Source organism: Panulirus ornatus, chromosome 43 (assembly GCF_036320965.1).
Source record: "Panulirus ornatus isolate Po-2019 chromosome 43, ASM3632096v1, whole genome shotgun sequence".
In the NCBI taxonomy this organism is placed as follows: Eukaryota; Metazoa; Arthropoda; class Malacostraca; order Decapoda; family Palinuridae; genus Panulirus; species Panulirus ornatus.
This window is the reverse complement of record NC_092266.1, coordinates 18,612,382-18,635,503: the sequence shown is the minus strand read 5'-3', so window position 1 is coordinate 18,635,503 and position 23,122 is coordinate 18,612,382. Positions and strand designations below refer to the sequence as shown.

The 23,122-nt window shown below is 52.4% G+C and overlaps 1 long non-coding RNA gene across 1 annotated transcript in view; it reads left to right on the top strand.

Moving 5' to 3' along the window:
• Window positions 1-11,541: 11,541 nt before the first annotated feature.
• Window positions 11,542-23,122, top strand: part of LOC139762359 (uncharacterized) — a 38,262-nt gene continuing 26,681 nt past the window's right edge. The window contains exon 1 of the long non-coding RNA XR_011715700.1: window positions 11,542-11,627. This is a non-coding gene — a long non-coding RNA (uncharacterized lncRNA). The remainder of the gene's footprint in view (window positions 11,628-23,122) is intronic.

Genomic DNA, 23,122 nt, shown 5'->3' with positions numbered 1-23,122 from the left:
CATTGACAGTCAGGTCAGTATCCAACGGGAGGGACATCAATAACTTGGGGATATCTTGAGATACACATCAAATATTGCGACGTCAGCAGTGTATCCTGGGTCGGCCGGGGCCGAGCTGTGTCTCCTGACGTCAGCTGCCTGGCTGACGGGTGGCCACCCAGTGTGCCATGTAAGGATGATGGTGTTGGTATGGTGAGGGAACCTTCAGCTATTGTTACAGTGTGTGTCTTAATGCTGTGAAGTACAAGGGTGGAGACAGTATGGCTGAGTGTGTCTCAATGCTGTGAAGTACAAGGGTGGAGGCAGTATGGCTGAGTGTGTCTCAATGCTGTGAAGTACAAGGGTGGAGGCAGTATGGCTGAGTGTGTCTTAATGTTGTGAAGTACAAGGGTGGAGGCAGTATGGCTGAGTGTGTCTTAATGCTGTGAAGTACAAGGATGGAGGCAGTATGGCTGAGTGTGTCTTAATGCTGTGAAATACACAGGTGGAGGCAGTATAGCCGAGCGTGACCGTGGCTAAATTGAACACGAATTACGATTAAGAAAACTAGGCCTCTCTCAGCACGACGGCGCGACCGTCATCGCGACGGTACGACCCTTGAGCACGACGAGACCAGCGAACCTTGGATACTCTGGCCTTTGCTTTGATCCGGGCCTTAGGCTCCCATCAGAGCCACTTCATAACTACCAGCCAACCTCCATGGAAAACTGGAACCTCGCTCCGGCCTCACACATTAGCCACCAGTCCTTTTACAGATCGCCCCACCCCATTCGAGACGACCCCCCAATATTCACAAAACATTCGCATAGAAAATAGCCCGGAAAAAAAAATATAACAATCGTCTCTCCAACCCAAATCTTCAGCTCCATTCTGTCAGGCATATGCTTTTCTGAGACATGCACTCTCCAGACAAACTCGGGGCACACTAGTTCCTCTCTGCACTGGACATCGGCTCCCATCTCCTCGATATTTCATACATCGGTTGAACACGTCACAGGACTCCCTATGCCCGAGCGGTGTTAACCACACCGAACACGTACCCGTCAACTACTCTGTACTTAGTCTTCTCAGACGCACATAACATCACCACACTTCATGACTTGTAATCGTGGCCGGTGGACATGGCCAACTTCCTGTGCTCTGCAGAAGCCCCTGTAAATGTATCCTAGTTTTGCAGGGTTCAAGGCTTTAGCTTCTGCAATATCACTCGTCAGACACTTTGTGTAACAAGAAAAAGTCTTCTTTCCCGACGCCACAATACTCTCGCGACTAAGCGGTAAAACATCTCCCTCTCAGAAAATGGCAGCAAGCGCACGTCAGCGCCACGGCCGGGAACCTCACTTCCTGCCGCACGATGATACTGACACTGTCTCTCTTGACCTCTGACCTCATAATGAAGCGAGCGATATATATTTACATCAGTTTTGGTGATAACGTGAGTGAGCTTGGCACGAGCCAGCAGGTCCGGTGCGTGTGGGCACACACCGTGGTGTCCACTCGTGCGCGCGGCCTGATTCCACTGCCCTAACAAGGCAGCCTCAGGAGCGCACGGACACAGCGTCTCACATGCACTCCCCTCCCTCCCTGTCGTTTATAATGCACTGATACCACGACCCGACATGGACAGCCATGCCCTCAAGACTGTTCCATGGTTCACCTTGACCGCTTCATACATCCACCTATTGGCACCATGCCGCTCCCCATATACCACATCGATCTAGTTCATTTTATCGTATGCGCGCCTACCGATTTCTTATACAATTAGACCGCGATATGTTAAAGCTTCCTTTACGCCAGAATTCCATTTCCATGTCAGTCACCCCCACGCCACCCCCTACTCTTGTGAATAGGTGTTACCGTACTCTGCCTGCAGGTGGTAACGCCGCGATCGAGAGCTCCATTTTTAACCAGGCTGTATCATCATCATCATCATCGGCGGAGGGAAAAAGAGTTGAGCATCTTCAAGCATCTCTTGTTTCATTAGAAACACGTTTTGACCTGCTCCTGCGTGAAGCGCATTGTCGAGCTGAAGCTACACAAAAGGGTTCCCACGGTTACTTTATATAAATAGGTAGATAGATAAAGAGATAGATAGGTAAATAGATAGATAGAAAGATAGATAGATAGATACCTTACATATGAGAGCTAGAGAATGGATGTGAGCGGATGGAGCTTTTCGTCCGTTCCTGCCGCTGACGTGGAGGAGAACGACCCATGATGGTCTAGCGACCGTGACTGACCGACCGTACCGCTGTACGTTGCTGGTCATGCTCGTGGCGCGCGATGCATGGTGGGTGACCTTCATCTCCAGCACACGACGGAAAAATGAACTAGAAATGATGCGGGAAAATATATGTATATATATATGTATGTGTACATTCATAATGCCATCAGCCAGGGTAATGTGTGTAAGCTGTGCGAGGGGGCTGTACGCACACACACACACACATACGACGTTGCTAAAAACATTCTCAGGTGGAGCGGCGCTAAGTTGTCCTCAGGACCCGCCGCCACCCTGCCTGGACTCCCCTAATGAGCACAAAGCCCTACTTACCGTGTAAGATACGTGGAGCCTTCTTGTTACTCCTGAGTGAGGAGGAAAGCAAGAGTTGGGGAGTAGAGGAGATTATGGGGAGGGTGTGATCAGGATGGGGACTAGTGGAGACCCCTTTGGTAGACCATGAGGAGGGAGGGAGGATGTGGGGACCAGAGGTGGCCCTGGGGTAGAACAGGAGGGAGGGTCAAGGGACCAGAGGTGACCCTGGGGTAGAACAGGAGGGAGGGTCAGGGGACCAGAGATGACCCTGGGGGAGAACAGGAGGGAGGGTCAGGGGACCAGAGGTGGCCCTGGGGGAGAACAGGAGGGAGGGTCAGGGGACCAGAGGTGACCCTGGGGGAGAACAGGAGGGAGGGTCAGGGGACCAGAGGTGGCCCTGGGGGAGAACAGGAGGGAGGGTCAGGGGACAAGAGGTGACCCTGGGGGAGAACAGAAGAGAGGGTCTGGGGACCAGAGGTGACCCTGGGAGAGAACAGGAGGGAGGGTCAGGGGACCAGAGGTGACCCTAGGGGAGAACAGGAGGGAGGGTCAGGGGACCAGAGGCGACCCTTTGGTAGAACAGGAGGGAGGGTCAGGGGACCAGAGGCGACCCTGGGGTAGAACAGGAGGGAGGGTCAGGAGACCAGAGGTGACCCTGGGAGAGAACAGGAGGGAGGGTCAGGGGACCAGAGGTGACCCTTTGGTAGAACAGGAGGGAGGGTCAGGGGACCAGAGGTGACCCTGGGGGAGAACAGGAGGGAGGGTCAGGGGACCAGAGGCGACCCTTTGGTAGAACAGGAGGGAGGGTCAGGAGACCAGAGGTGACCCTGTGGAAGAACGGGAGGGAGGGTCAGGGGACCAGAGGTGACCCTGTGGTAGAACAGGAGGGAGGGTCTGGGGACGAGAGGTGACCCTGTGGTAGAACAGAAGAGAGCTGTGAGAAGGACAGGAAAGGGACGAGAGAGGTGCCCTGTGTTAGACCAGATGAGGGGTACGGAGTGACATTGTCCGTCGTACCGTATGCTTTGGTCCTTTATGTTGGCTGGCCAGGCTGGGGTGCGCCCACCCTCATCATCACCCCTTGGCTCATCACCAGCACCTCGTGACTCACTAGATCACCACTGTGTTATCTCTGATGATATCGCGTTACTGGTACCAGTAAAACAATTTGCGTCTTCTGTGACCATCACAGAAGACGAGAGCGTGCAAGGCGGAGAGAGAGAGAGAGACGCCCGTGTGGCAGTAGGTTGTGGTGCTGCGTCTGGTCTGAGATGGTGAGGCGCGCGGCTCATACCACCGTAGCAGCCGGGCGGTGGCCTCAGCGCGAGTGTTATGTACTGCGGTAATGAACCTGGTGAACTGTTGGACGACCAAGCGCGTATTTAATGCTTCTGCGATATGGTTCCTCGCCGCTTTAAGTGTCAGGAGAGCGTCCTGTGGTTCATATGGACTCTTTATTTCCTTTCTTTCGTACTGTTCGCCATTTCCCGCGTAAGCGAGGTAGCGTTAAGAACAGAGGACTGGGCCTTTGAGGGAATATCCTCACCTGGCCCCCTTCTCTTTTCCTTCTTTTGGAAAATTAAAAAGATAAAACGAGAGGGGAGGATTTCCAGCCCCCCGCTGGACATGCAGGAAGGTGTATTGGAACGATGTGGTATACTGATGTCGACGTGCTGTTAAAGGTCTGAACCGGGGCGTGTGAAGCGTCTGGGGTAAACCATGGAAAGGGTGTGTGGGGCCTGGATGTAGATAGGGAGCAGGGGTTTTGGTTAGAGAATAGATGTGAGCGGATGTGGCCTTCCTTCGCTTGTTTCGAGCGCTGCTTTGCAAACGCAGGCAAGGGCAATCAAGTATATATATATATATATATATATATATATATATATATATATATATATATATATATATATATATATATATATATACACACACAAGTGGATAGATGCATGTATTATATTTTATATTTTTGAAGAATGTATTCCGCTAGAAGCAGCATACTTTCAATTACTGAGCATTCCTCGGCTCTATCTCGTAAAAAATGTAGTATTGCATTAAGATATTTCACATATTAGCCTGGCTTGCCTTTAAATACAATCATAAAATATGATATTGAAATATTTTGTCGGACGTCAAGTTGTGAGGCGTCTGAGGGACAGGCAGCCGGCCCCGACTCTCAGCCTCTGACCTGTCAAGGATGACCTGCAAGATACTGCCACCTAACCGTCAAGGATGACCTGCAAGATACTGGCACTTAACTGTCAAGGATGACCTGCAAGATACTGCCACTTAACTGTCAAGGATGACCTGCAAGATACTGCCACCTAACTGTCAAGGATGACCTGCAAGATACTGCCACTTAACTGTCAAGGATGACCTGCAAGATACTGCCACTTAACTGTCAAGGATGACCTGCAAGATACTGCCACCTAACTGTCAAGGATGACCTGCAAGATACTGCCACTTAACTGTCAAGGATGACCTGCAAGATACTGCCACTTAACTGTCAAGGATGACCTGCAAGATACTGCCACTTAACTGTCAAGGATGACCTGCAAGATACTGGCACTTAACTGTCAAGGGTGACCTGCAAGATACTGCCACCTAACTGTCAAGGATGACCTACAAGATACTGCCACTTAACTGTCAAGGATGACCTGCAAGATACTGCCACTTAACTGTCAAGGATGACCTGCAAGATACTGCCACCTAACTGTCAAGGATTACCTTCAAGATACTGCCACTTTACTGTCAAGGATGACCTATAAGATGAAGGCATTGACCCAATTACAGTCCTGTCAAGGATGACCTATAAGATACTGGCTCTGCCCCAGCTAATTAACTTGTCAGAGACTGGCACTAACTCAGCTGTGCCTTAACTCGTACGAGTCGTTAGCTTCGTAATTTCTCGCCACTTGTTGTGAACATTAACGTGTTGTTGTGTACCGGCCGTGGCGTACACTGGGACTTACCCATGATGGGGAACGGTCGTTCCAGGGGTGTCGTAGGGGCAGACCAGGAGGTCAGGAGCGAACCCAGGACACACACACACACACACACACACACACACACACACACACACACACACACACACCTCGCCCTCCGTCCAGGGTTACCTCGCCCAGATAAACGATGGGGATTCCAGGGAATTCAACAACCAATGCCCAGGATCGACTCGCCTCTGATTGTTGGATCACCGTCTTAGTTCAAGTGATCCGCCCTGATACACATGGCTTGCCGTCGTGGCTTTCAAAGTAAATCCATTCTCTCAGTGATTCAGAGTTAATCCATGATGACGGAGGACGTAAGAGGACTTAAGTGTAGAGTCTTGGCAGACATGAAACGCTGCGAAGTACGACCATAAGTCGGAGGAAGACTCTGTGTGTGTGTGTGTGTAATGTGTGATCGTGAGGAAGTTAGTGGCAGGAGGCGGACGATTAAGGTCCCTGGAGGACGTCCAGCGTCCATCCACCATACAAGATTCAGCTCGGGGCTGGCTCTCCCCGCCTCCTGCGGGAGGAGGAGGACCTCGCCCATCCCTGCTCCTCACTGTCTCTGTCTTGTCCGCTGGCCGTCATGCCCAAGGGGTTGTACCGCCGTGCTGGAGGACAGACAGTGAGGGGATGCCAGGCAACCCACCACCCGGCCACCATGGGGTCGTCGTCATCATCCTGACCCACGCAACACCGATGGAATTTTGCGACGGAAATGATCGGTTCGACGTCATCCCCGTCATCTAGAGTGTAAGGTGACCCACGGACGAGTCCGGTGCTGGGGCTCCTGACTCCGGTGCCTTCAGCGTTATATACAGCCGATGGGACGCGTATACCGCTGGTGGCACGCGAAGCTTCAAGGACAGTATTATGAAATGGTCGAAGTAAGAATTGGCCTTGCTGAGTCGTCTGTCTTTTTAGAAGCGGCCCAACACTGCAGGAACAGTAGTCAGGTATCTGCTATATAGGCACTATAGCATCAATGCTGTTGGGTGATATTACTAGTTTTCTTCTCTATATATTTTGTGAGGTGTCTTTCTCTACCGTGAAAACGATATAAACAAAGTAGAGAAACCCATCTTCAACTTGGAACAATTCCTTGAGTCGCTATGTCAAACATTACTCCAAGAATTTATCGTTAAAATGCAGCCACGGGCTGCTCACGGATTAATTACCGAATCATCCCTTGTTACAGGTAGTTTTCATTTGTTTGTCATAACTATATTGAGAAAGAAATTCGCTCCCAACAAAAACTATTTGTTTTTTGTTGCCTTAACTCTCCAATGAAATGAATTAAAACTTAAGGGTTTCGTTCTGGTCATGATATGACTGGAATGTTTTGACCCAGTGGTTGTGGGACGTAAGTTTCAAGTGGGACGTAACTTTCTAGATGTTGCGAAACAGTTTTGGTCTAGAGCACCAGATTAATGTCTTCTGGAACGTTGGTGGAAGACGGTCATCCTGGAGGGATCCAAGACCATCCCTGCTGATGATGCAAGCGACGCGATCCTGATGGAGTTACGAACAACAGAGGTTGAAGCTGCGCAGGACAACGGACGAAAGGAAAGGCAGGGGGGAAAAAAAAAGAGGAAGAAGACAGAGGAAGATAACGAGAAACGAAATTAAGAAGTGGGACAGGCGGATAAGATGGAAACATTAGTGTCACGAAGGAATAGTAAGGACAGAGCGAATGATGAGCAAGATTATTCAAAAGGAAACAGTATTCGAAATAAGGGGAAAACCTGAATGTACAAGCGATCCAGGCGAGGCTGGCGGGGCTGGCTGGCTGGCTGGCCGTAGACCAAGGCAGAAGTAAGTCGGTTGTGACTGGCCACCACCCATCCGGCCCGCCTGGAGCCCCTCCAGACTTGCTGACGACGCTTCTGTACACATCCCACTGTTTATGATACCACTGTGTGTTTAGGGACGTGGTACGCAGCCACCACTGACGTCATAGGATTCCAGTGATGACGTACATCTCGTGATGGTACCAGCAGGAGCGAGAGAAGGTCTCGTCACATTACCACTAGTGTACAGTCCTGCACCAACCCGCTAAGATAATGGCAACATTCTGTTTCAATCAACAGATTGCGCCATCTTCTGCGACGTAGTACACACCTGACCATAACTGTGGACCTTGTGGTCTGGAAGCATAAGGATGAATTTGTTTTACGGGTGCGACTATAGTCCCATCCACAGTTGTGAAGATCCTGACAGTTCGACTGCGTTTAAACGCATGTCATTTCAGGAGAAGTTTGGCATCACTAGCCGAGACAAAGTAAAGGAAATGTTCACCGCAGGGCAATCAAACGTCGCGAAGAACGAGACGTGTGAGTTAAGTGTTGTGAGGAGAGTTTGTACGCTAGTGGGATGGAGAGCCAGCAGCCCACGTATGGCTGTGGCAGAAGGAAGACACAGCTACCTGGGACAAAGGAGGGGTGACACTTTACAGCCACTCAAGTGATGGTTTACTGCGTAGCCGTCACCAACCCTCCCCATACCGAGGCTGGTAGTACAGGTATATTACCGGGTTTAAGCTGGCTGTCTGCTACCTACCAGGGAGGGAAGGTACCTGCCTACCAGTACCTACGACGAGAGTTTGCCCTGGTGAAATTCTACGACGAAAAGATGCAGGCGACTGAGTAACATGGAGAGGAGCATGGTGGCGTTCCTGGTGCACACACACACACACACATCTTGTGTCGCGAGGAAGGCGGCAGAGAGCATATGGGCGCCCGCCCCCCCTGAGGTGTGTGGGGAGGTTCGTGAGGTAATCCCCTCGTTTGGAAGTCGAGATCAGAAGACCTCATTGTCGCAGACGATGCCTCTGATGTCAGCTCAGGTGGGGAGTGTCAATGGATCGCCGTGTTTTCATTGTGATCCCTTCAATCACGGTCGTCGTTCCAGATTTCTATTTTTGTGTCTGGATCTCCGGCTTAGCTCAGCTTCACACCTCACGAGGTGTTGTAAGCAGCAGCGACAGGGAGGGAGCCAGGAGAGGGAAGGGGGACGTGGCGTTAATTTTGCAGGGGGTCTGGTTGTCATGGTGTCTGGCGCAAGACCCAGAGCCGCCGCCACCACCACCTCCACCAAACGTCTGGGTTTTGGCCGTCAGCCCGGGCCCCATCCGACGTGCTGTGAGAGGCTGGTAATGTGGGGGGAAAAGGAGGAGGGGAAACGAAGTGGCCCTCGACAGGAAGGTAAAGAGAAGGTCGGATATAGAATTGGCTTCAAGCTGTTAAAGACCATTTTCTTTTTTCACATCGAAGCCTTCATTTACGTAGAAAAAAAAAGAACATCAAGGCCAGGCCTTAAGGAGAATGCAGAAAATGAATGGAGAGAGAGAGAGAGAGAGAGAGAGAGGGAGAGAGAGAGAGAGAGAGAGAGAGAGAGAGAGAGAGAGAGAGAGAGAGAGAGAGAGAGAGAAGAGGAAGGAAACGATCTTAAGTACTGGTATAAGATCGAAAACTTAACAAAAAGGAGGGAGTCATTTGCTGCTGGAAGAGGAACGGTAAGGAATTCTAAAGTCCATCAGTGTCGAGGAGGCAACAGACATCACATCAGATGTGGGGCCACCTCCATGTGACTGTAGCATCTTGCGTGGCGATCCGGGGTTCCACGATCTATCCTGCCTACTTTCCAGTTGTTGCCAGCTAGCCACACACTAACCATGTGACGCGGGAGCTGGGTGGCTGGCTGGGTAGTATAGGACGTGGCCCAGCTCCTGTGGGTAGGGACACACCACACAACCAACCGCCAGTTCTCGGAAGCACAGGCCAAAGTAACACCCGCAGAAGTAAGAGAGAGAAGCAGTTTTGCGACGCAAGGCAAGCTGGTCAGGTTGTAGGGTCAGACGAAGAGTTGTCGTGTTAGATCATACGCCGTCAGGTAAACCTGTGGCGCTAGAACCTCCCCCCCGGGCTGTGAGATCGGCACTTCACATAAGCACGAGTCGGAGCAACTGTTCCAGTTTCAAGCTAAGTTTTCCCAGGTAGATAATCTAACGACGGTACTAAATAGGTTTAGTGTGACGGTTGGCGGAATCGTAAGGCCGGCCCAAGAGATGGGAGAGATGGGAAAGTTGTGAGGGAGGGAGGGGGTTGTGGGTTGTTGAAAGAGGACTGGGAAGAAGCTTGGTTATAGAGGCGGTAAACTTAACTAGGTTTGCGTCTGCTCCACTCGTAAATCCTGTCCAAATCTGATTTTATAGAGGAAGTTGCGACGAGACGAGATGTAGATCGAGCGGGAAATGATGGCGCGAGTTTGGAAGAAGAAGAAGTAGTGGAGGGAGCCGGGGGATGATGGTGTTGAGTCATCAGCGGATTTGGTTACTTTGCCGAAAGGAGAAAGAGCCAGGGAGACAGGACCTAACCCTGTGGGACACAGGTGCTGTCACAGGGAGACATAAGACAGGGGTGAGGAAGGAAAAGGCAAAAGAAGGGAAGCTTGGGGGGTCAGGCCACATCAGAAATTCCTGATGTTAACAAAGACCACGTCAACACTGGGTTTGCGAAGGTCTCTGCGAGGGGGGTGACCAACACTAGCAAGACGGGAAAGACCATCTCCGAAGGATTCTCGTCCTTTGGGATTGAAGATGCCTCGAAGATTGGGAAGGGAGGGGAGATTCGAAGACTTTCCAAATGGTTATAGTCAAGAATAACAGGACAGTGGGTTTGGAAGGTTTAGAACGGCCAGCCTTCGTTTAGGATAGGCTGTGCGGGAGAGGCACTGTTATTGTCTGACCGCAACCTCTCTGTGGCCGAAGGAGGAGGAGGACGGCGGGCAGGAGAGGCGGGGTTCTAGAGACGTGCTACCCCAGGATGTGTGCCACAGCTGCAGTAGCCGTGTGTTAATGTGTACGTCTGGGTTGGTGTAGGTAAGCTTTTGAGGGAAATTATGGTAGTGTGTGTGTATGTGTGTGTGTGTGTGTGTGTGTGTGTGTGTGTGTGTGTGTGTGTTTGTAGGCTTTAGTTGTAGGTAAAGTTGTGAGTGTAGGTAAGGTTGTGGGTGTAGGCAAGGCTGTGCTTGTAGGTATAGTAGTGAGTTAGGTAAGGCTGTGGTGTAGGTGAGGGGTGTGGGTGTAGGTAAGGTTGTGGGTATATCCCAGGGTTGTAGGTGTGATATAAGGCCCCAGCCTGAGGTATACATAGACCTTCAGGAACTTGCAAGGTCTTACCCGCAACATGGGTCGTCGTGCTCAAGGATCGGGACGACGCGTCGTGTGGCCACAAGTTATATATATCAACCATCCATTATTATCATCATTGGTAAAGGGAGTGTGAAACACCAACTTTTACGGGGAATACAACTTGCACTGGGATATTAAACTAATGCGAATATTGTGCGAATAACTTTACAAGGTTACTTTGCCCCTTCACTGGAACACGCGCTTCGTTGTTGATATTCGTTGTCGAAATAAATGTCTCCACTCAACACTCGCTTGGCTGCCAGCGCGCGGTGACATTTTACCGTAAATCGGCGCCATTACACAGGTGTTGATTCTTAGCGCTCCTAAGGTGCTTAGAATGCCAGCAGCAGCAGACATGAGAAGCAGCAGCAATGAGCGCCAGCGTAAGTAGATTAGTGGGCCCTCCCTTGATGTTAGGGGCCCATGGGGCTCCGAGAGAGAGAGAGAGAGAGAGAGAGAGAGAGAGAGAGAGAGAGAGAGAGAGAGAGAGAGAGAGACGGACGGAGGGGGGCCCACTTCTGCCACCCGTCCTAACGGTTACAGTCAAGCCACTGTGGGGCGAGCAGCTGCGCCTCCCACACTATAATGATGTATCGCACAATAACTGATTTGGTGATCATATATATATATATATATATATATATATATATATATATATATATATATATATATATATATATATATATATATATATAATGTGTGTGTGTGTTATTGTCATTTTTTTTTTTCAACTTTGCTTTGAGAAGTCTTAGGAAAGTACAGGTGTCGCATATCTGTTCCAAATGGCATGACTATGTCACACGTAAACTGTATCACATCCTCTGTTTACAGGTGCGTCCTGGCGTGCGACAGTCGTACGGGGTAGAACACGTCCCAGAGAGGCCGCGCTCTACCACGAGTCGTCCTGCTCGAGGTAAAAGGTCGTGTTTAGTGGCTGGGGAAGTCGTTGACGGTACGACCCGCGAGGTAGAGAGGTTTAGCCTGGACGTACTGTCACGCCCAAGGGTCGTACCGTCGCGGCTAACAGACGGTCATGACGTAATCTCTCTCTCTCTCTCTCTCTCTCTCTCTCTCTCTCTCTCTCTCTCTCTCTCTCTCTCTCTCTCTCTCTTTTGACCTTCCTTTGTCGTCGCTCAGGGCGAGATCCCTCCCTCCTTCCCTCCACGCACAAGTCATGTACTCCACTGACCCTTGCTAATCTTGCTGCTGTTACAAAGAAAATAAAAAAAGAGATGGAACTCGATTAGCCAAGAACCAGTGTAATTAGCTCTCCCAGAGTCTTTTCCCATGTTCTGTAATCTGACGTCTTCCGTGTGACCTGCACGTTCGTTAAGTTGGAGTTTTTTTTTTGTTTTTTGTTTTTTTGCCCCAGTTCACCATGACAGTGGTGATCTGAACGAATGATATGAAACTGATTAATTCCCTTGGCCATGGGAATACATTGTCTCTTAACCAGTGGATATTCTAATACTTGTATTGCATTGACCAGTTAATTGGCGACTTAATCATCAGTTTTTGTGGACCTACTTCTAATGGAAGTAGGATAAGCGAATCTTCACCCACTTCACACTTGTGTTGTGAGTTTTAAAAGTGTCATATTGACCTAGGATGACACATGTGGCTCATGGTTTCATAGGGGAGAGAATTCTGACCCAGGCGGCTTTAAGAGATGCGAGATCCTCGAGGACCCACGAGACGAGACGTGTGTGTCTTTATCACAATGGACGAGAACTCAGACCATGGGAAGGGAGGTGGTGTTTGGGAGGTGGAGACTTACGGTTAGAGATCCGGTAGCGTAGAGGAAAAAGCCGTTGGGCTGGGCTACCGAGAGAGAGAGAGAATAGGGAGGTCAGAGAAAGATGTACAGAGGTAAACACACACACACACGGACGGACGGGTCATGAAAAGTGAGTCAGAAGTGAATTATCGTGATTTCCACCATTTCTCTCTCTCTCTCTCTCTCTCTCTCTCTCTCTCTCTCTCTCTCTCTCTCTCTCTCTCTCTCTCTCTCTCTCTCTTTCAAGCGACCTGACTGTAATTTGTATGAATGTTTGTAATGCAATCACGGCCGGAAGCAGACGAGGAAACCTGGATCATTTTGTCGGGATACGTGGCCAGTGGTGTGGTGGAGGTGACGTGGCCAGTGGTGTGTGTGGTGGAGGTGACGTGGCCAGTGGTGTGGTGGAGGTGACGTGGCCAGTGGTGTGTGTGGTGGAGGTGACGTGGCCAGTGGTGTGGTGGAGGTGACGTGGCCAGTGGTGTGGTGGAGGTGACGTTCCCAGTGGTGTGTGTGGTGGTGACGTGGCCAGTGGTGTGGTGGAGGTGACGTGGCCAGTGATGAGGTGGAGGTGACGTGGCCAGTGTTGTTGTGGAGGTGACGTGGCCAGTGGTGTGGTGGAGGTGACGTGGCCAGTGGTGTGTGTGGTGGTGACGTGGCCAGTGGTGTGTGTGGTGGTGACGTGGCCAGTGGTGTGTGTGGTGGAGGTGACGTGGCCAGTGGTGTGTGTGGTGGTGACGTGGCCAGTGGTGTGTGTGGTGGTGACGTGGCCAGTGGTGTGTGTGGTGGTGACGTGGCCAGTGGTGTGTGTGGTGGTGACGTGGCCAGTGGTGTGTGTGGTGGTGACGTGGCCAGTGGTGTGTGTGGTGGAGGTGACGTGGCCAGTGGTGTGTGTGGTGGTGACGTGGCCAGTGGTGTGTGTGGTGGTGACGTGGCCAGTGGTGTGTGTGGTGGTGACGTGGCCAGTGGTGTGTGTGGTGGAGGTGACGTGGCCAGTGGTGTGGTGGAGGTGACGTGGTGGTGACGTGGCCAGTGGTGTGTGTGGTGGTGACGTGGCCAGTGGTGTGTGTGGTGGAGGTGACGTGGCCAGTGGTGTGTGTGGTGGAGGTGACGTGGCCAGTGGTGTGGTGGAGGTGATGTGGCCAGTGGTGTGGTGGAGGTGACGTGGCCAGTGGTGTGGTGGAGGTGACGTGGCCAGTGGTGTGGTGGAGGTGACGTGACCAGTGGTGTGGTGGAGATGAACGTGGCCAGTGTTGTGGTGGAGGTGACGTGGCCAGTGTTGTGGTGGAGGTGACGTGGCCAGTGGTGTGGTGATGGTGACGTGACCAGTGGTGTGGTGGAGGTGACGTGGCCAGTGGTGTGGTGGAGGTGACGTGGCCAGTGGTGTGGTGGAGGTGACGTGGCCAGTGGTGTGGTGGAGGTGACGTGGCCAGTGATGAGGTGGAGGTGACGTGGCCAGTGTTGTGGTGGAGGTGACGTGGCCAGTGTTGTGGTGGAGGTGACGTGGCCAGTGGTGTGGTGGAGGTGACGTGGCCAGTGGTGTGGTGGAGGTGACGTGGCCAGTGATGAGGTGGAGGTGACGTGGCCAGTGGTGTGGTGGAGGTGACGTGGCCGGTGATGAGGTGGAGGTGACGTGGCCAGTGGTGTGGTGGAGGTGACGTGGCCAGTGATGAGGTGGAGGTGACGTGGCCAGTGTTGTGGTGGAGGTGACGTGGCCAGTGGTGTGGTGGAGGTGACGTGGCCAGTGGTGTGGTGGAGGTGACGTGGCCAGTGTTGTGGTGGTGACGTGGCCAGTGTTGTGGAGGAGGTGACGTGGCCAGTGTTGTGGTGGAGGTGACGTGGCCAGTGTTGTGGTGGAGGTGACGTGGCCAGTGGTGTGGTGGAGGTGACGTGGCCAGTGGTGTGGTGGAGGTGACGTGGCCAGTGTTGTGGTGGTGACGTGGCCAGTGTTGTGGAGGAGGTGACGTGGCCAGTGTTGTGGTGGAGGTGACGTGGCCAGTGTTGTGGTGGAGGTGACGTGGCCAGTGGTGTGGTGGAGGTGACGTGGCCAGTGTTGTGGTGGAGGTGACGTGGCCAGTGTTGTGGTGGAGGATACGGTATTAAAACAATAGAACAATTGACCGGACTCCGGATCGCCCGTGGGACCAGGTATGTGCTGACGGAATTGATAGAATTCTGTATCAAGTTATCTCTGTTAGTTTAGCACAGCCAGATGGGTTTATAGCAGCTGCTATATTTGGTTTAGCACAGCCCAGTGGTTTATAGAGGCTGCTATATTGGTTTAGCACAGGCCAGTGGTTTATAGAGGCTGCTGTATTTGGTTTAGCACAGGCCAGTGGTTTATAGAGGCTGCTGTATTTGGTTTAGCACAGGCCAGTGGTTTATAGAGGCTGCTGTATTGGTTTAGCACAAGGCCAGTGGTTTATAGCAGCTGCTATATTGGTTGAGCACAGCCCAGTGGTTTATAGTAGCTGCTATATTGGTTTAGCACAGCCTAGTGGTTTATAGAAGCTGCTATGCTGGTTTAACTCAGCTCACTGGTTTATAGCAGCTGCTGCGTTTTTTTGACACAGCTCAGTGGTTTATTGAAGCTGCTATATTTGTTTAATGCAGCTCAGGGTATATATGAGCAGCTATACTGGTGTAGCATAGCCAATTGGATAACAGGAGGCTTCTGTGTTGATATAGGACAACCCTGTGGTTCATAGCAGCTGCTGTAACGGTTTATAGCCACCCAGGGGTCTATAGCGGCTTGCTATATTAGTTTTACGGTTGTATAGAAGGCTGCTGTGTTGGTTTGGAAAAGCCTAGGAGTGTATAGCAGGCTGCTATACAACTGAGGGGTTATAGCAGAGAATATACCCCGTGTCTCCTCTCACCCTTGTTAAATCTGTCTGTATATATATATATATATATATATATATATATATATATATATATATATATATATATATATATATATATATATATATATAAATTAGTGTTCAGGACTGCAGATCCATGTTCGAATCCCCATTCAAGTTCTTGGGCATGGAAAAGGTGAGTGATATGCTGGTGTGGCAGCCTGGTATGGTGATAAGGACCGTGTCGTAGCAGCCGATGCCCATGCCATCGTGCTGAAGGGTGCGTACCGTCGCGCTCAGGGGTGCGTACCGTCGCGCTCAAGGGTGCGTACCGTCGTGCTCAAGGCTTCGTACCATCGCGCTCAAGGCTTCGTACCGTCGCGCTCAAGGCTTCGTACCGTCGCGCTCGAGGCTTCGTACCGTCGTGCTCGAGGCGTCGTACCATCGCGCTCAACGGTTCGCACCAGTCGCACTCGCAGGGTCGCACCAGCGCGCTTGCTCTGGGTCGTACCCGTTGCGTCGTGGTCGAGGGGGGGGATGACCCGTGTGCCCACCGCCGCTCTCAGGAACCATCAGTGTGTGTCTCTCTCTCTCTCTCTCTCTCTCTCTCTCTCTCTCTCTCTCTCTCTCTCTCTCTCTCTCTCTCTCTCTCTCTCTCTCTCTCATATTACAGACAGGGGCGACGACAGACGACCGCATAAGTCAAAAAGAGTTCCGCCATTAATGTCTTTTCCCATAGCGTCTTCAGAGAAGAGATTAGAGATAGTTTCCCTTTGTTTTTTTTGTGATTGGAGAGCCCTCTCCTTCCCTCCCCTCTTATAATCCATCATTAAATCCCCCTTACACTATAGACTCCCCTCCAACATCGTACATACTCGAATCCCTCCAACATAACGTACATTATTGAGGCTCCATCGGCCGTGGCGCACCTCCCGACGATGATGTGCTCGAAGTATAGGATCGTGTGTCATAACTCGCCGGTCGTCTTGGCGGAGGGAGGGATCTTTCTCTCTCTCTCTCTCTCTCTCTCTCACCCTAACGTGCGTGTAATGATGCTCTTCATCATCTCCCAGTGGTGGTGAGGCATCTCCCTCTCCTGTACAGGATCTCTCTCACGCTAACCCCATCCCTACCGCTAACCCCTGTGGGAACCCAAAGATGGGATCCGAACGTGAGCGGAAGATGGGGCGTTGAATATCCCTCCAAAAACATATCTTTCTTCCCGCATTTCCCCGCGGGCACAACCGCTCTTCATTTTCACACGACCTGTGATAAATGACAAGAGGAGGGAGGTAGTTTACTGCACGGCGAAATCCCCCACCCGGATCTTGAGGTGGACGCGGTAATAAGTGGATCATGATTGGTGGAGAACAGCGACGCACGTCTTCCATGGCCATGTACTGACTGACCTACAGGGAGGGTCGAGTTCACTATGGTTACGTCAACTAAGGTTTTAAAAGATTCGAACTAGACCCCCGACCTTCTGCACGACGGTACGACCCGACAGCACGACGGTGTGACACGACAGTACGACCCTACAGCAAGATAGTACGACAGGACGACCCTACAGCACGACGGTATGACACGACAGTACGACCCTACAGCAAGACAGTACGACAGGACGACCCTACAGCACGACTGTACGACCTTACAGCAGCACGACAGTATGACGCGTCAGTACGACCCTACAGCACGACAGTACTGCCCACAGCACGACGGTACGACGCGACAGTACGACCCTACAGCAAGACAGTACGACCCTACAGCACGACAGTACGACCCCACAGCACGACAGTACGACCCTACAGCACCACGCCGCGACCCTTGGGTACGATAGCGTGACCTTTGAACTGACCCTCAAGGGTTCGTCCCCTGGTGGTCAAGGGGTTAAGTCGTGTTAGAGACGCGTACCTACACACCAGCAAATCCGGTTTCACCGCCCGGGTTCGGCAGCGTACCCAACACCACCCTGGCTTTATTGTGGCGTCCCGTTATACGCTTTACGCGCGGTGACGCCACGGTTGCTCGTGATGCAGTGGAATGTATATTTTGCAATTTGATATTTTACATATCTACTTTTTTGCCGTTTTAATCAGAGCTCTGCCTACTCTTTCGGGGTCGAATAGTAGTCAGATATATGTATAAAAAAAAAAAAAAGGTCGTCCAGTCTGTCTGTCCTCAGTCTTTAGACACGCCGAGCAAGTTGCCAGACGTATGATACAGTTAAACCCTCAAACATAGTCGACGATAACTTATCCAACTCCTCGACAGGACAGAAATTGATATGGTTTGGCTGGGGTGTCATACTTTCGGAAAGATATTTAAGCTGTTGACGGGGAAGGTTGCGTCGGCAGTATGGGAGGTATGAAGAGCGGAAGAACGGCAGAGATGAGTGTTTGCACCACTGAACAATGCTATTCCGCCGTTCGCCATTCAGGATTGTGAGAGCCAAAGAGAGGGGGAGAGAGTGGTGGTGGTGAGAGAGAGAGAGAGAGAGAGAGAGAGAGAGAGAGAGAGAGAGAGAGAGAGAGAGAGAGTGGTGGGTGTAAGGGTGATGGTAGCTATGGAGGGCGTGGTGGCCAGGGAGGGAAGGAGGGAGTGGTGGTTGGTCAGGGTGGGTGTGGCAGCCCTACGGAGGAGCAAGGAGACAAGGACCCAGAGAAAGGCCCGGATCTGCTCGCACTTGCAAGACGAAATGGGAATATTCAGCGCGTCCTGACCGGAGAAATATTTGGAACACGGACACCATCGATCTTCATCGAAGTATTTGTATGTTGTCCGTATCCCGTATATTAACGTTCACCTTCCCACTTCCCTTCCATGGATAGCAAGAACCTCTCATTCTCCCCTCGAGGTGCCGTCGATAATTGAGCCATTGTTCGCATTAGTCATTTTTCCAGGGATGATAAGACGGGTCGTGTGAAGGGTCTCTGAGGCGAAGGACGGAGAGTCGGGGATTGTGAGAGTCATTTTTTTTTTTTTCCTTTCGTGATCAAGGTGGAGGGAGGAGGGAGAAGGTCAAGCAGGGCCTCACCCCGCCTTCAACGATCTTTGTTGATAGTGAAACGTGAGTGTGGCGCACCGTAGACACGGGTCTACATTGCGGGAGCACCGCAGTCTGCGGCGTCAGGGCCGCCACCCTCGCGTCACAAGCCTCGCCTGACTGCCTCCCTCCCTCTTCCTCCTCCTACTGCTGCTGCTGCCTCTCCCACGTCACGGTACAGGGAGATCCCCCTAACGACGTCCAGAGATTCTCACTCTAGCCTCCTCCTGCAGCGAGGGCTGCCGGAGGCACGTGAAGTGACTCCCGGGGCGGGGGTGATAACAGGAGCCCCGGGCCCCAGGGGTCCATCGAGGGCCCCGGGCCCCAGCGGTCCGTCGAGGGGCCCGGGTTTCCGATCATCATCTCTTTCGCCCAATCCAACGTGATCGTGTTTTCAGGCAAGAAGCGATGACCCTGCTCCCGTCTTCCTCACACGGTAGGCCAGGTGGGCGTGGCTCTCTGGTGTGTGCACCGTGGCTCTCGTGGCTTTTTAGGGCTCTCGTTTTGTGACGTTCTTAAAAAGAAAGTTTAAAAGTGTGCGTGTGTGTGTGTGTGTGTGTGTGTGTGTGTCCCCGCCTCCCCTCCCCTGGAGCCCTACTGGCTTCTGACATCCCCCGTCACTGACCCTGGGAGGAGCTGTGCTCTGGCCGTGCCGGGGGTTGGACCTGGGCCCCCCGGGCGGCTGTACGGGTTGTGCCCCCCTCCTTTGCCTGACCCAGACTAACCCCCCCCCACGGTAACTACCGCCGCCCCATCCCCAGCAGAGCTCAACACCGAACATTTACCCTTCAATTACTGTCCTGTGTTGTAATGTTGCAGCCTATCAGAGCTGGGCGACGCCGCCGAAGCCGCTCAACGAACATTAAGCCCTCGCTCGCTGGTGCACCACCTCCCGTTGCCACGCTGACAAACGAGGACCCCCAACTGTGGCATGACGGTGCGGTGGAGGAACCACTACAGGAGGTGGAGACACTTGACATATCGTTAATATGATTATCGTTCTGTGGTATAGGGTTTTCAGCCTAAAGTGGGTCTTTTTTTTTGAGTGTTTGATGTGACGTCCACTCCCTCCCGCCTCCTCCTGATACCTTCTCCCCATCGCCACCACACCCGCGACAGGCGCTGCGAGCAAATCCGAGCCCATTCTGTAGCATGTGGGAATGAATTCACTGCCTGAGAGAGAGAGAGAGAGAGAGAGAGAGAGAGAGAGAGAGAGAGAGAGAGAGAGAGAGAGAGAGAGAGAGAGAGGATGGTTCAGCCTGGGTAAGGCAGTGGGAGTAGAGAGGATCATTGTTTACATCCTTCATGAAACTCATTCTTGGGGAGGATGGAGACCACAAGGGTGGGTGTCGGGTGGGAGTGTGGCTCTGGAGTGTTCAGGCAGGGTAATGACTCGCTTCACGGCAGAGTAATAATTTCGCCAGACTTCACCTCGGCAGATGTGCTCAGTGAAAACAATGGGGTACTGTGTCGTTGGAGGCTTCCATCCGCCCCTCGCCCCGCCTTCAATCGAGGTGAAGTGATTACCAGCCAACTCCCAGACCGTCTTCCAGTGAAGGGGAGGGTGTGTGTGTGTGCCGGGCAACAAGAGCTAGCGACTGAACCTGGTGACCAGGACTTTCTGCTTCTCATTCGATGAATTACACTAACCTGCTGACTGGAGTCTGGACGCGCGCAAGAATGGAGACCTCTCAAGCAGACCTTCTTCCCAGTTCTTGTTCTTGTGGCGGAGGTTTAGGGAAACGCTTTGGCAGACGTGTTTTTTTTTTTTTTTTTCTTTCTATCCTTTGTCCGTCTGTCTTTCCGTGCACACTCTTGTTGTCAGCAGGATTTTTGGTGTGTGTGTGTGTGTGTGTGTGTGTGGGGGGGGGGGGGGGTCAGAGGCTCTCCGAGTCACTGCAGGACGTCTCGCGTTGGTTTTGGAGATGAATTACCCTCTTCCCCAGCACAATGACTTGATTTCCAGAGAGTGGGTTGCGTCAGCACTTAGCCTCCTGAGTGTGTTTTCCCCCTCACGGCACAAGGAAAGGTGTCTAGCGAAGGTCTGAGACGCCAGGGTCGCTCAGCGGCCCTTGTGTGTGTGTTAGAGTCGTGTCCGAACGGTTTGCTTCGCCTCTATAGAACCCGATGGATCTCATTAGGATTTGACACTTTTGACTCCCACGTAGCAAGGAAGGTTCGTGGTCCTCCCGCCCTTAGGTTATATAAGGCCCAGAGGTCGAGATGTCATCGCGTCAGCCAATCGTCTGGCCTCCTCGCTGTGACTTCGATTCTGTTGGGCGGATTTCATTAAGAACCTCGCACCTGTGTTCGTCCCCTTGAGGTCAGAAGGTCAAGGTCAGGGTCAGTGATCGTAATCGAGAATTTGTGAATAAATAGGGGGGGTCGCCCACCACTCCAGCTTTTCGTGTTATTTCTCGGGACTGAACTGGATTGGGATAAACATTGGTGATATGAGATTAGAGAGAAAGATTGAAGCATACACTCAGGTCTGAAGCGGGGCCCCGCAGTGACGGCTGTTACTGTAACAGTGGTATGGGTTGTTACTGTAACGATGGTATGGGTCTTTGCTGTAACGGTGGTATGGTTTGTTACTGTAACGATAGTATAGGTCGTTACTGTAATGGTGGTATGGGTCTGTTACTGTAACGATAGTATAGGTCGTTACTGTAATGGTGGTATGGGTCGTTGCTGTAACGGTGGTATAGGTCGTTACTGTAATGGTGGTATGGGTCGTTACTGTAACTGGTGGTATGGGTCGTTACTGGTCCTTGCGAAGAGCTGGGAAGCAGCGTGGGTCGTCCTAAGCCCAATCACACGACCCTTCCTACGACAACCTTCACCCTGGCCGTTACCCTGCACCCCGGCTGTTACCCTTCACCCTGGCTGTTACCCTACACCCTGGCTGTTACCTTTCACCCTGGCCGTTACCCTACACCCCGGCTGTTACCCTGCACCCCGGCTGTTACCCTACACCCCGGCTGTTACCCTACACCCTGGCTGTTACCCTACACCCTGGCTGTTACCCTACACCCTGGCTGTTACCCTACACCCCGGCTGTTACCCTACACCCCGGCTGTTACCCTACACCCTGGCTGTTACCCTACACCCTGGCTGTTACCCTACACCCCCGGCTGTTACCCTACACCCCCGGCTGTTACCCTACACCCCGGCTGTTACCCTACACCCCGGCTGTTACCTTTCACCCAGGCTGTTACCCTACACCCCGGCTGTTACCCTACACCCCGGCTGTTACCTTTCTCCCAGGCTGTTACCCTACACCCCGGCTGTTACCCTACACCCTATCTGATCCCAGACACTGGGGTAAAATTGCAGTATGATACATGATTTCCTCTTCCTGCCACTCTATATCTTTCTCAAATGTCTCTGTTTTCGGTGTTCTTGGATTGAATATTCGAAGATAAAAGAAATAAGAGTTGGACTCTCTCTCTCTCTCTCTCTCTCTCTCTCTCTCTCTCTCTCTCTCTCTCTCTCTCTCTCTCTCTCTCTCATCGCCGGGCGGGAGGTGTCGTCCATAACACTCGCTTTATTTGTTTGTCTCTCGCGAGACCCGGCCAGAGATCTTCTCTCTCTCTCTCCTGCCTCAGGATGAACTGAGGCTGTGGCTCACTTGAGTCTCTTATGTGTCCCCTCCCTCACACTCTCCCGTGTCTCTCTCTCTACCCCGCTGTTGATGAGAGCATATCTTTGCCCCGGGTTCGATCCCCGTACCGACCCCTAGGGCGACTCACGAAGGAGGTGGTGTGGGGAAGAAGTTTGGGTGGTGGGGGCCACCCCTCTGGCGGGCTAGACTCCCAGGGGAGTGCACGACGGAGTCAGGGGCCCCATGCTGGAGGTGACGAACTCTCCCATGTCTCCTCATCTCCCTCCCTCCCACACACACACACACACACACACACACACACACACACACCCTCCGCGGGTGCTTGACCTGGGGGTGGCGGGGGACACGCAGGCCTACACAAATACTCCCCCGTCCTTAAACTCAACCCCGTAGGAATACCCGCCTACCCCACAGCAACCCCCCGCCACCACAACTCCACATCACCTCCACCACCGCCACCCGTAGCAGTAGGAGTGGTGGTGGAAGGGTCGGGAGTAGGGTTATGGTGAACTCTGACCCTGGGTCAAGGGGTGGGACCCGTCTGGCCGGCGCCCAGGCCCACCTCCAGACCCACAACACTCGCTGAAATGACCTGAAAAGCCAGCATCAAGCGGGGCAACAGAGTGCTTAAAACTCTTAAGTGTGTGGCCTGACGGGAGGACTTAAGGAGAAGGCTGTGTTCTCGTGAGGTCGGCGGGATGACTGGCACGGTCGGTGGGACTGCTGACGGTGTCGGTCCGCGAGGAGAAAGACTGATTTCTGAAGCATCGTATTCCTTCGTCAGGTCGACGACGCCTCCTGCTGCTCCAGCCTCCCTCCGAGCTGCTCGTGCACCGTTGAGCACCACGGTCAGACCCTTGATGGAGGGTATGTGAGGGAGGAGAGTGTGTGTGTGTGAGGGTGGAGGGTGTGTGTGAGGGAGGAGAGTGTGTGTGAGGGTGGAGAGTGTGTGTGAGGGAGGAGGGTGTGTTTGAGGGAGGAGAGTGTGTGAGGGAGGAGAGTGTGTGTGAGGGAGGAGAGTGTATGAGGGAGAAGAGGATGTGTGAGGGTGGAGAGTGTGTGAGGGAGGAGAGTGTGTGTGAGGGAGGAGAGTGTGTGAGGGTAGAGAGTGTGTGAGGGA